Source organism: Malus sylvestris, chromosome 5 (assembly GCF_916048215.2).
Source record: "Malus sylvestris chromosome 5, drMalSylv7.2, whole genome shotgun sequence".
In the NCBI taxonomy this organism is placed as follows: Eukaryota; Viridiplantae; Streptophyta; class Magnoliopsida; order Rosales; family Rosaceae; genus Malus; species Malus sylvestris.
This window is the reverse complement of record NC_062264.1, coordinates 14,644,065-14,658,216: the sequence shown is the minus strand read 5'-3', so window position 1 is coordinate 14,658,216 and position 14,152 is coordinate 14,644,065. Positions and strand designations below refer to the sequence as shown.

General features: G+C 36.9%; 1 long non-coding RNA gene across 1 annotated transcript; it reads left to right on the top strand.

Annotated features, from left to right (window-relative positions):
- Positions 1-4,046: 4,046 nt before the first annotated feature.
- LOC126623475 (uncharacterized) lies at positions 4,047-5,993 on the top strand. The gene is made up of 3 exons (XR_007623772.1): positions 4,047-4,469; positions 4,801-5,126; positions 5,651-5,993. It is a non-coding gene; the product is annotated as an uncharacterized LOC126623475 (long non-coding RNA).
- Positions 5,994-14,152: the final 8,159 nt, after the last annotated feature.

Sequence of the window (14,152 nt, the reverse complement as noted above, 5' to 3'; positions counted from 1 at the left end):
TTCAAGATTAAGTCTGTGGAAAGTCCTTTGGAGGAAACCAGAAAACCCTCCAACCTAATTCAAGATCAAAGTTGTGGAAAGTCAACAAGCGCAACAAAATACATGCCGATTCATCCATTACCAAAGCCAAAGATCATCTACCACATGAAGCTCTTTGTGGTCCAAATTTCATCCAAGATCAAGCCTCGACGGCCCTTGAAGAAATTTCAAACAAAATTCAAGAACAAGCCTCAACGGCACTTGAAGAAACTCCCAGTCCAATACACATGACAAGCACATGTAAACAACGCACCTTGAAGTGGGAGCATTTGTAGACATTGAAATTTCGGTGAAATAAGTATTGACAATTGTATTAAAATTACAACCCCCATTCATTTCACCTACATCATACACTCACCTCACCTACAACACACACTCATCCCACCTACAACATCCACTTACTTCACCAAACAAATGGATGGTGGTGATTCATTCTCAAAGCCTATAAATAGGCTTCTCCATCAAGCAATAGGGAGGATTTCACACACATTTTCTCTACTTCCAAATTGGAAGAGAATTCACACCACACCAAAGCCTTGAAGCCTCGAAACTCTAAAGCTCTCAAGCAAGTCCCAAAGAATCAAGAAAGCCCTCTTCGTCCTTCGTCAAAATCCTCCTTCAAAATCAAGCCCCAACGGCCCTTGAAGAAACTTCCTCTAATTTAATATCAAGCCCCGACGGCTGATCGGATCATATTTATATATATTTTTACTTCAAATTCACTCGTCTTTTCTTAGTTAATTCCTTATATTTTTGAACTATTTACGTTATTTTTGTGTTTATAGGATTTGTTATGCAAAGAAAATAAAAATGGCACAAATGAGTTTTAAATAATAAATTCGTCAAAAAGTAAGATTTTTTTTAGTTTAAGTATTAATTCTTATCCCTTCCACCTTTAGTTTAAATTAAGTAATTGATCCAAGTTTTATATTTTGTTATGCATACACACACATATAAATAGACACACACACGTTGTTCTCTACTTTTGATATAGTAAATATGCATGCAGGTGCTTTTCGAGCTGGAGGTGTGAGGAAGAAAAGGAGCACTTGGGGATCAGAAAAGAGAAAAATAATAAAAAGCTTTGCAGAGTGTGGTAGGTGAAAGGCACAGAAGGAATAAAAAAACTGCACTTGCAGCATTAGTGTGGTGGGTGAGGCATTAGCCTCGGGAGAGAAAAGAATAAACAAGACCTTGCAGCCTTGGCAGAGGGGGGAACGAAATAAGCTGCCTTTGGCAGCAGATAGCAGGGAGAATGGGGAGAGATAGAAGGGAGGACGCTGCTTTGGCAGCGTGAGAAACCAAGAGGAGAGCAGAGGCTGCCATTTGGCAGCTTGAGCCTTGACTGACGGGAACTGGGGAAAGACACGGGCTGCCACGGGGCAGCGTGCGGAGAAGAAAAGAAGGGAAGCAAGTCAGGGACTTGCCAGGCAGAAACGAGAAAGGAAAGAAGCTCAGAGGGGAAGCTGCAGGAAAGGAGAGGGCGCCAGCGAGGCGCAGTTCACACGGGCACGAACGCAGCAGATCACCTTCTTTCGGTTTAATCTTTCTAAATTTCTATTTTATTTCTGTTTTAATAATGTGTAATTAAATTTATTATGGCTAGAGGTTAATTCGAAACCATGAATATATTTGTAATATGAATTGATTACCTTCAGTTGTGATTTATAAGTTGTGAATTCAATTTACTTATCCGTTCGTATAAAAACTGATTTGTGTATGTTGGTTGAGAGTGCACGCTTAATTTTCATGCATGAATTTGACGCTAGAATATAAGGGAGTTTCACCTAATCGTTATGAACTTATATTCACAAGTAGTGAAGGTTGCTAGTCACAATCACGTTAAGTAAATTCTTGGCATAAGTTTCATGCAAATCATAGTAACGAGTGTCTCGTCAATGCTTATGTTTTTCATAGAACTTAATGATTCTTGCTTGTATCTCTATTATGCAACTCATGTAGGGAACTTGTAGGGAATGTTTTGGGTTGTCGTATGCAATCATCCAACCCAATAACTTGTGGAAAAACTGAGGGTTAATTAGTGCAATTCACGGTTAATTTGGGGCATTGAGTATTAATAGCTTATCGAAAAGCAACTGAAAATCAATTCATGTTCAAGTGTGTCATGTGTGAAGAATGGATCTCTAGCTAATCCATCAACCATATATTTAGTTTTACTTTTTATCTCAATCACAACCAAAACCAATACCCCCCATTTATTTTCTTGTATCAAAGTGTGCTTAAGTTTGTTTTGAACTCTTTGAGTCTAGTTTAGTGTTTTAAAGCCTACTTTTGTGTTTTTAAGTTTCTTCTTATATTTTTGAGTCAAGTGAGAGGTTATTAGCAAGCCCTCCTAATCCCCGGCCTAGAACGATACCCTACTTACATCTATACTACAATTGTCAAAAAGAGGGTTTAATTTGTGTGTCAAGTAATTCTCGCATCAACGGCCCTTGAAGAAAGTGTTCATCATTCATCATCCGTTCATCCTAAAGATCAAGCCCCGACGGCCCTTTGGATCAACAACATCAAATCTACCCAATACAAAGATAGAATCAGAGGCTAAATTTGTAGAAGAGATTGTAACCCCTAAATCATTAATACAAATATTATTTTGTACACTTGTTCTTGTCTCGTTCATCGCAGGAATTCCCGTGTTCACAAATTCTTTATTACATAATAAAGAGTTGAAAATCAATTTTATAGCCGTTATCTCATTTATATTCAATTATTATGAAAATTGTTAATGCAATATTCTTTGATATCCTAATGTTCTATTTGAGCTCTTTTATATAGCTTCCTTTGTTCCAACCTTGGGTGTAATCTTTTTCTTTTCTAAAAACCCCACGTAGTTAATTGAAAAGAATCCTACCATCCTCTTATCTCCTAATCTCTTGTATTCTCTCAAATGCTATTATAATTTCCACCTTTTATATGCCAAAGGAAAGAATTGAGTCGTTCACTCGATCCAAGTATTGCGAGTGTACGATTACAAGGATCATAGGTTATTGTATCTTGTAGGGTAGGGCGCCAAAACTTACTACACCGAGACATTGTCTCTGAGGGGCACAATCTACTCTTAAGGACAATGAACTTACACGCCTCAACCAAAAATCTTATTCTAATCAAGGACCGAAGAAGAGCGTTCTTTACCTACCAAAGATAAGTATTTTATCTTATTTTGTTTATCTTATGTAATTAATTGTGGAACTGAAAATTATCATACTAATATTTATTTTATGTGATTTGTTATAGGAGAAGTACCATCCGGATCATCAATATTTACAACAATGAGAAGTGCAACAGTGGATTATTGTTTTTGTCCGACTGAGAAGAGTTATGAGAATCTGATAAGAGGGTTGTGTGCAGAGGAGAAGTTGGAAGAAACGCTTAAGCTTCAGGCCGAGATGGTGGGAAAAAAGGGTTTAAACCGAATTCTGAGGTCTATAATGCACTTATGAGTCCTTATATGAAACAAGGGAACAAGGAAGTAGCTGAAAGGTTGAAGATAGAAATGTTTGATACTGAAATGTGTGGGAATGGGAGTAGATGATTTGCTGCACCTTTTAACAAACTTGAAGTTTTTTCTTTTAGATGCAGGCTGGACAACATGCAGGTTTGTAGTGAATCTTCATGTGGATGATGGACCAATAGAAAAGGATTTCAATGATCAAAATACCAGAATGTGGATAAAGTTAATAACAACATTGCACGAGAGGTTATGAGTCTTGCCTTGAATTGTTGACATTGATACTCTCCCTTGAAGAGTTTGCGGCGGAAGGGTTGTGGGTCTGCTGTCCCCTAAATATGTGTTTTGGACATGTCTTGTTTCTAATTACTTGACATGTGTCCATCCACTTAACAAGAACTTAACACTGTTAAATTATATTATTTTGTGTTTAAAAAAATGATTGAGACTTTATCTCTTCCACAATCTTTTGATTGACTGAAACCGACGAGATTGACGCCACCACTTCTGATCTTTCTTTGTCTCCCTTTGCTTCTCCATCCTCCTCCATTTTTTCCCAAACAATCGCTCTCTCTCCAACTAAAATCGACGACACTGACTCTGATTCGAAGGCTTGCAAGATTTCAACCACCCGTGAGGTGGATTTGGTGGGAGATGGAGAAACAAACAGAAGAGACAAAAAAGGAGGACGAGGAGAGAAAATGGAGGACATAGAGGTAAATGGAGATTATAATTAAAAAATGGTCTCGGCGACGGAAGATTGGCCAGAATCAATGGAGACTCCGTGAAGGTGGTTGTCAATAGGTCCGGAATCAGTGTGTATTCTTACCAACGACGACCATGATACCTGATTTGAGGAGGCTAGGTCATGGCAATGTGGGGTGGTTGCCGCTGATGTGTTGGATTGGGGCTAAGGAGGTTGTGGTATTGGAGTGGAGGAAGAAGGTAATGACTCACTGTGGTGGGTTTTTATCTTATTGTTGATGTTTTTATTTTATTTTTGTTAGAAAATATTAGTATTTTGGTTTATTTGAATATTTGGTTTTATGGGCTTAGTTCGTTAGAATTAGGTTTTTTTAGGAATTAGGGTTAGTTTATTATAAATAGGGTGCTTTGTTATTCATTAGAGAACAAGTAAGCTACAATGTAGTCTCTTAGGTTTTGTAGCCGTTTCGGCATTCTCAGTTTGTTTAATAATATTCTTATTATTTGTTAGTCTTGTTCGTTGCACACTCTGATATTCAACTATTTTTATATATTAAATTTAACAATGTTAAGTTTTGGTTAAGCAGGTGGACACATGTCAAGTAATTAGAGACGAGACATGTACGAGACGCGTATTTAGGGGACAGCAGACCCACGGCCCGGCGGAAGGGCTCTGCCTATTGTCAAGAACCTATGGATGGCTGCATTTATTCCAAAATGTGCTTATTCTAAGATAGCTTCGTAGCCTGATATAGGGATATTCGGAAGCATTGAAAACGCGAACAAGGTCCTGGTAAATCCTCTCGAAGATATTACAAAGAAAAAGTTCCTGAAGTGAAGTCTAGATAGCAGATAGTGTTTCCATAGACACTGGCTTAAAGTAATAAGGAAAGCCAAGGAAGGTCTTGCAAAGGTAACTGAACATGATAATCGCTTTATGCAGCCAGCATATACCATCATATATTCTGACTCGGTTGAATTCCGAGAGCTCTAACTCTGCTGCTCATGAGCTGAGAAGATGGGTTAAACTTTTGGTGTGTGTAATGTGTGAAATTTATGTATATGTGTAACTTATTATTCGAAGCAATACAAGCCTCACACACCAATAAGGAATTACATTACATGTTACGGGCATAACTGATTAAGAAAAGCACCGTTGAGTTGTAAAGTTTTCAATTTGTATGGCATGTTTTCATGTTTTGTCAAGCAAGATATATCATTACATGTATGCTAATTATATTTCTTAGTTGCCAGAAACGGATGAGGCGTTGCTCTTGCAATAAAATGATTGATCATCGAGTTGTTGAGCTTTCAAACGTTGAATGAAACTTTTGTTCATGATTCACAATTGCTTGTGTATGATTTGAACACTACTCAAATACAAACCTACGGTTTCAAATAGTTTTGAATGCCCTCCTGGATCACAAATTTCTACAGAAGTCAAAGACAAGCTTTATCACGAGAATTCACCAGGACGGAAATAACCAAAGATTGAAAAGAGATGAAGCCAAAGACAGAAACCATGACATGAAAGCCATTGCAGCCGATCTTTTGAATCTGCTGCAAAACTTTGGAGGGCAGTATGGACCGTTTGCATGGAGCAGGATATCCACAACGCAGACCTTTTCTATATCCAGTAGATTGCTACAAGCTACATGGGAGGGAGGAAGCGATGGGAGAGCCAAAATGTACTTGGAGACAATCAAATATTGCAAAACTTGTGAAAGCTAACGAGTAAAATATGTACCTTTTTTTCCTTTGGTAAGCTGTATGTTTTGGTTTGTTCATTTTATTGTAGGATTGAAGAAAAATGATCATTGTCTAGTCAAGCAACTTTTTGTGCAACCTTTCATATATGGGTAGTGCTATTTACACATTTTTTTACATTTCATGCACCCTTTTCAATTTTCGATTGTTAGATGAAATGAATTAAAGAATAAAGAATAGAAGTTAACATGGGGTGTTTGAGAGGTACTGTGAAATCCTGTTCCCGGATTTCACTGTTATAATCTACGTATTTGTATTATTGAGATTTTATATTATTTCTCGAGAATTTATTTTAAATTGTTTGGATTTAGATTTTAATTAAACTAGTTATGAAGAGTGAAGTTTGAAAAATAATTATTTAAAATTTGTTGACCTTTTGAGGTCACAAGTAACGATTTCGAATAGGTCTCGAAGCCACGAGCACATAGGCAAAAGTCATTTGCGAGTCCGAATTATAACGGTATAGTTATGGATGCTTGAAGTTGTGAACTATAAATTGTGGGAATTATTTAATTCCTACATGTGGGTTAAAGGTTAAGTGAGTTTAAAAAGAGGAAGGTTTCTAAAAAAAAAAAAAGGGAAGAAGGAGGGGTCTGATTTTTGACCCGTTTTGGGGCATTTTAGACCCATTAAAACCACAAACTTGACCCGCTTGTATCTCCTTCATTTGATCTCCGTTTTGGGTGATCTTAGTGTCCATGGAAAGCTCTTGATGAGCCCTACAACTCTGTAATGTTAGATTTTCCATTTTCTTATCCATTTTTCCAGTTCGAGGCAGCAAAGTCCCGTGGGTTTTCCGACGGTTTTGTCATTTTTCTAGCAATTCCGACAACCATTTCCCTCAAGTGAGGTATGAAACTTCATCTACTCTTCATAATCTTCAAGTTGGTATGCTTAGTTCGTGCTTTCGTATTTGTTTTAGAGTTGGGTGTTTAGAACCCTAGAAAACCGGTTTCCCCGAAGAATTTGGATGAATTCCGGTTAGAATTTGTCGTTGGTCTAGTTGTGAATAATGTCTCCCTTGTTGAGCTCTAGTTACCCCGTGAATTTGAGCCTCTTGGGTTAAGGTTGAAAATTTTGGTTTTCAAACCCTTCACCATGGCTACCATTGCATGTGGTGGTGCGTCAAACCGTCCACGAGTGTTGTCTAAGTACCAAATACCTTCTAGTGATCCTGTGAACCTATTTCTAACTTGGTTTCCCAAAATTCAATTGTTGGTGTGATGTGGAGAAATGTGAATGACTAATATGTGATATTGGTGATTACATTGTTTTCATAACTACTATCCTGTGTGGATATGAGATGGTTTTATAATTATGTTTCCTATAAAATTGTTAATTTTTATATTTAGCCATTGATGTAGTTTTATGGTGTGATTTGACGTGCATATTGGAAATATGGTTTGTATTGTATGATTGGATTGATGTGATGAAATGTGAGGGCTAGTAGTGGACCATTAACCCATTGTTATGGGGTTTGTTACTTCGAAACAAGTTTCAACCCTTGTGTCATTATTTCATTCTCGTTTCGTTGAGTCTTTGTACCTTGGGTAACTTGATCCATGTCTTGTTTCATTGATTGGTGTTACACATTCTACTCCGCGATTCCATTGAGTGATGGTCCGGAATCGTATCTTGGTTTGAATTCCGTTGAGTGATGATTCGGAATCCCTTCTGCTCCGCGATTCCGTTGAGTGATGGTTCAGAATCCCTTCTACTCCACGATTCCGTTAAGAGATGGTCCGGGATCGTGTTCACCTTGGGGTTATTGAATTTGGATTGAGATAGATTCAGAGATGTAGACTTCGGCCGAACTGTGTCGCTCTAACCCTACTTTTCATTGTGTTGTATGAGATTATGATTGTGAGCTGTTGTGATTTGTTTCAGACGAACCGTTGGATGTCTGGGTGACTCATTCGGAGTTACAAAGGTTTGGTATTGATTCCTTATGAATGATTTATATTCAAGAGATGTAAACTGTGATCAATGGTTGGCTTTATCATTATTATCATATCCTTATATTATTGTCACTCACCCGAGCTTTGCAGCTTATCTGAATTCTTGATGCCGATGCACCATTCCCATGGTGTAGGCACTAATTGTATAGATGTCAGTTCTGAAGAGATTACAAGAGGTCGCTTGATTTTTTGGTTGGATTTTGTTGAGTGGTATGGAATCCCTACGCTTGCTCATTTCCATAAAGGTAGTCCGACCTTAGAGTCAAGTGAATATGAATTGTTATGTTAGTACTTGGAAACCAGGTGGGGAATTATGTAGGGATCCTTTATTAAAATTTGTGAATTGATATGGGACCTTATTGATTGAATAACATAGTAATTGTAGATATCATGCATCTTTGATTTTTAGGATTGATTAAGTAGAATGATTGCGAAATGATGTGGGATATGATTGTTATTGTTATGATTAGTCTAGTATCTCAAAGTGGCTTGAGAATAATATTGTGCTTTGTTGGTTCTTGGATACGTTACATGTGATATGGATATTAACTTATTTTTCTTTTACTAATATCGTATGTGAATATGTCTTGGTCTTATAAATGGAATTTGTATTGAAATGTGATTTTATATATTAGACATAGACTATGTTGTTAAACATGACTTGGCTTGTGTACTGATGACGGTTGGGATATATTTGATTTTAATTATCTTTTAGTACTGTGATTGATGTGTATGATTATTTTTATGATAAGGTTATCCTAGAATCCTATTAGAAGTATGTTGTAGCACCTATATGCTTGTGTGACATATTAGTGATGGACTTGAGAAGTTGATGGTGTAGATGACTACGTTGGAACTCGTAAGGGTTGAGATGTGGATAAGTTGTGTGTTGAAGTTATTGCACCATGTAGCAGAGGTACATCGATGGTCCTGCTTGGTATATCCGCGATGGGGGATCCTACGTATTCAGGGGTGATCATGTCTGGTATATCCGCGTTGGGTGATCACCGCCTGCACGATTATGTTGAAACATAATGATGTATATGATGGATGAAATAGAAACATTGATTATCATGTGGATTATTATGTAGCTTGAATTGAATAATTCATGCTTGTCAAGTCCAAATGTTTGATTGAGGAATGTTATGCCTTTTTGGCTTGAATGAATCGTGTTATATGTCGAGTTATAGAGAAGTTGAACTACGAATGGCTTGATCCCTGTTGAGGGTACGTAGGCAATCTAACGAAGAGGTTAGATGCAGCCATAAAGTATACGAAAAATTATTGTGCATCTGGATCTTGAATGATACTTTGTATATTTTCAGGAGGCAGGGTATGTTAGATATACAGGCATTTGGTGACGTCACATGTCGATCCTGGATGTATGTCGGGATCGGAGCATGACAGGTACAAAGAGTTGAGTGCATATCACTACCTTTATATATTTATTCTCCTTATTATTTTAGATTAGATAGAAAGGATCACATGACAATAATTTTTTAAAAATAAAAAGGACCTCTTGCATGCGTGTGAACACTTGTGGAGAAGCTAACATACGTGACGTGAGGGTGGGGTTGTTGGGCCGGCATTATCAATGCGAAACTCTTTTACAGATTAGACGTGAAACAATTAATTATTTTTTTAGTACTTTAATTAAATTATTAGTTGGGAAAAAAAAAACAACAATGTGAGTCAGTCCGTAGTTAGTGGGAATTTCAGGTAGTGAAAATGTGAAACTTGCAAATTTCCTACCACATTTGGTTTTGGAGGTGAATTTTTGGATTTTGATCTGTGAGGATCATATGTTCCAGATGCAAAAGCATTTATCTTTTGCTTCGGATGCTTTTAATATTAAGAAAAAAAAATATTACTCTACCAGAAGACATATAGCTTGTGTTAGTTTCTCCCATTAATTAGACATGGAACAAATAATTTGGAGAATTAAATTTGAAACCTCTTTTTAGTGGTGTATCAAGTGTGGTGCTTGTAACCAAGGAAGAAAATATCGGTAATATCGGAAATATCGGTAGTCCAAAAACACGGAAATATCAATGGAAATATCGGGATAATATCGATATCGATAAAAATTACATGGAAACCACGGAAATTGTAAGAAAAACTTGGAAATTTTTATTGAAACTTTACAGGATGTTTATTTAGTCAATTATCTATTAATTTATCATAAAAAATTGGAAGGAAATGCATTGCATGATGGATTTAACTGATTTAAGTTGATTATATAGCGAGCTGGCAAACATTGTGAGTGTAGAAAATATATAATAATTAATGAAAGAAGTTTAAACACACCATAATCGTTTATATATAATGAATTAGTACAATATTTTACACTTTATACATTGCATGGTAAGATACATGAGTGACTAAGTACCACATAGAGTTCCTATGAGGTTCAAAATTTTCACTATCTTCATCATCACTATGTGTAGAGTAAGTGTATTGTGAAGAGTAGTCAGCAACCATAGCAATGGCTTTCAAGAACCGAAACCCAAAAGTCAATAGGAAACCGAATACTTCGTTATTTTTAGGGATTTCAGGATTACCAAACAAATGGGATTTGGAAACCAATCCCATATCGAAAATTTCGGTATTTTTTGGGATGGTTTTGGTTTGGGACTTTTTCGGTTTGGTTTGGGATTTTCGGGAATTTTTTCCAACCATACATGTAAGTGACCAAATAAAAAATAGAAAAATTAAAAACCACAAGCCATTGACTAAGTAATTAATTGACACAATTTAAAATATAATACCACAAAAAATTTGGAATATGTGCAAATTTGTTTCTTGCAAAAAGAATTCAAAACAAAACCATATATATAAATAGTTTAGCATGTTTTCATAAAAACGTAAGTGGTATGGTGGTCAAGTCGCTGAAGGAGTTAGATGGGAGGGGTTCGAACCCCTTTATGTGCATGTTTGAGACTTTTCAGAATCTTTCAAATATTTTTAGGTTCATCTCGCGATATTATATATAATATCGCGATAATATCCATAATATCGCGATATATTAATGAAAATTAAAGGAATACTCACGAAATATCGTGATATGAAAAAAACTATAATATCGGCGTTATCGATTTTTAAATCTATGCTTGTAACACACCTATAGGTTATAATCAACCACAAACTTAAAAAAATATAAATGTTTTTTAACCAAAAATGTATCTGAGATTGGCATAATTTATCATTTTGGTCCTTGAGATTTAAAATCAATAAAAATGGTCCATGAGATTTTCTACCGTTATTTTGGTCTTCTGTATCTGTTAAATTGAAGAAATAGTCAGGTTAAGGGGAGAGACTGATTTGACAAAAATACTCTCAATTTAATGGAAATTTCTTACAAAATGAATAAAATGATTGGCTGTTGATAATTTCAAGGCGAAATCATAAAACCCAGATTTCGAAGTTTCCAAGCCAATTCAAAAAAGCAACAAAGATCTGGTGAAATCATAAAACCCCAGATGTCGTCGGCCTTGGATGCTTTGGCTTTGGCCTTGGATTTGAACTGGTGCTCCTCGTCCGACATCTTTTTGCCTCCGAACTTGCTGAGAGAGTTTCTTTGTCCTTGTTGGGTTTTTCTATTTATTTATGCTAAACCAACGAAAGAGGGCGACTTATATTTCTGAGGGTGTGATCAACTCTATGTTCCTCGTTCCAAGGCTTCTAGGTCAAATCTCCACTGTTGGATTTGTGGTTGGTTTTTCTCTCGCCTTTCACTCAATTTGTTTTTTTTTTTTTTTATAAATTTATCCAAAAAGAATAGGAGAAGTCATGAGGAGGAAATATCTATGCATAATGTTGATAGTCAAAACCTAGACTGGAAGCTGAAGGTGAGTGATTTTATAGATAATAATTGTTGGGGTAGGTAGAAGCTTTCTTGTGTTGTTAGCGGTGAAGTGGTTAAGAAAATTTGTGATATTCCAATTCCTATTCAAAATACCAAAGATAAGCTTATTTGGGGTCCTACTACTAGTGGTAGCTTCTCAATTAAGTCAGCCACTTGGATTCAAAATGGAAATGCGGCCTAAACAAAAAAACACAAGGTAATTATAAGATGTGGAAGCTTACCCTTCTCCCAAGGTTACTTTCACAGCCCGTCCCGAAAATTCAGTTATCGTGGGTGTGAAATGACAAAATTGCCCTTAGCGGTTGCTAAGGTATGTGTGACATATTATTTGAATAGTGCATACTTTTCTAAGTTTTGGAAATTTAATTGGATTAAAATTGTATGCATTTTTTTTATGTGGTTAGGGACTTAGGAGGACCACATACCCTCACCATCAGACTCCTCTCTCTCTCCTATCCCATGCCCTCTCTCTCTTCCCTCTCAGTTTCACTCTCTCGCTCTCTCTCGAACCGTACGGACAAGAACCCAAAATCCCTCAAAACATCACGGATCGACACCAATAAGGTGAGTTTCTTCATCCTTGCAACCTCCTAAGTTGAATGATACCATTTTTGGAACTTAGAACCTTCGAAATCACATGAAATCCGAACCCCAGTTTGATGTCACTGTTCATGCACACGTGAATTGTTGATTTTCAGGGAATTCTAAGCTTACAGGGAGCTTAGTGAGGTCTCAAGGAAGCTCGAAGTACTTAGTTTGAAGGTTTTGGACGTCAGGATCATAGGGTTCGAAGTTGGCCGGTTTTCTTGGATTTTCTTCGGTTAGATTTTGTAATTTTTAGAGCCTTAAACTAGCACAACGTGATTCTACATGCTTAGGGCTTCATTTTGATATAAAATGCGTAGAAAATGATGGAGAAATGACGGAGCACAAGGAGATTGAAAAATCTCCAGTTTTCCGGCACCAGCGAAACCAATCCGGCGACTGGAGGAAGAAGATGACGCGCGTGGGGGCGCGTGGGTCCGTGCCCCTCCCGGCGCGTGGGGACGCGTGGCAAGTCCAAAATTTTTCCTAAAAATACCTCGACGTCCCTAACGTCGAGTAGGTCACTGTGGTATATTCATATACCCAAATTAAGCATCGTATGAGAAGTTATTACGTATTGTTGGTTATGCGCTTTAAATAACATTTTTATAGTTGTTTCGCATATAGGTGATACTTATCCTGAGGATGAGCGCATTCAAGGGCGTCACGGGGGTTACGACCCTTCGACTTACCAGTGAGTGGGCAGTATTTTTTGTATTTACCTATATACTATTGATTTTTCCCAGAAATTGAATTTAAATGAAAGTATGTTTTAAAATGCCATGCATACATTATATGAATTGATAATTGATGCATATATATATATATATGTGTGTGTGAATTGGTGCTGTGGACGCACATGTGAGTATTAGTTGAGTTTTATGTTAATCATGTGATTTATTGTGATGTGAATTGTATTGAAAGCTCAAACCTGCACCCTTGGTGTTAGTGCTTATATTATTCACCCCGCACCACACGCTTACCTTGGATCCAATTAGGTGCATGTTGTACAGACCATTAGAGGGTTCCGACATATCGTACAGACCATGAGAGGTGGTTCCGACTTGTAGGTGATTTTAGATTATTATACAGCTGTTGTTGAGAGAAGCACTAGAGCATATTCTTACACCATTCTTGTCGTACAGACTACGTCAGGTAGTTTCGATTTATGTGCAGAGTAGCACCGTACAAGTCACTGTGGTGACTCTGGTTGGATTGGATATTAAGCTTTAGAATTAATCGTACAGGACCAACTGCTAGGTCTCCGATTGATTCCTTATTTCACCTGTTATAATGTTGCATCCTTATTCTGTTATTAACGCTTATTGCATGGCATACTTTCTGGTTTTTGATAAAGATTGGTGATTTGAGATAGTTGAAGAATTATATGCATATTATGTTATTTTCTGGGAAAGTATACAGGTTTTACAGCGAGGGGTTAGAAATGTTATTAAATGAAATGTTTTCGAAAAGCTTTGTTTTACTGACCCACTCAATTTTGTTTTGCGCCCCTCCAGGTTCTAGTTAGCTGCGTTGGTGGCCCACGAGGATCTCTACGGCGTACTGACAGACTACATAAATGTAGGACTCACCTTCAGGTGTTGTAATTTAGTTATGGTCCTACTTGACTGCACCTAGTACTTATTCTTTGAAGAAGTGTGTTTCCCACTTAAACTTACTCTAGCATGTTAGTTAGATATTATTGCTAGTAGTTGGTTTTTATTCATTCGTATTTCTTTTATCTTTGCTTCCGCATCGCACTTT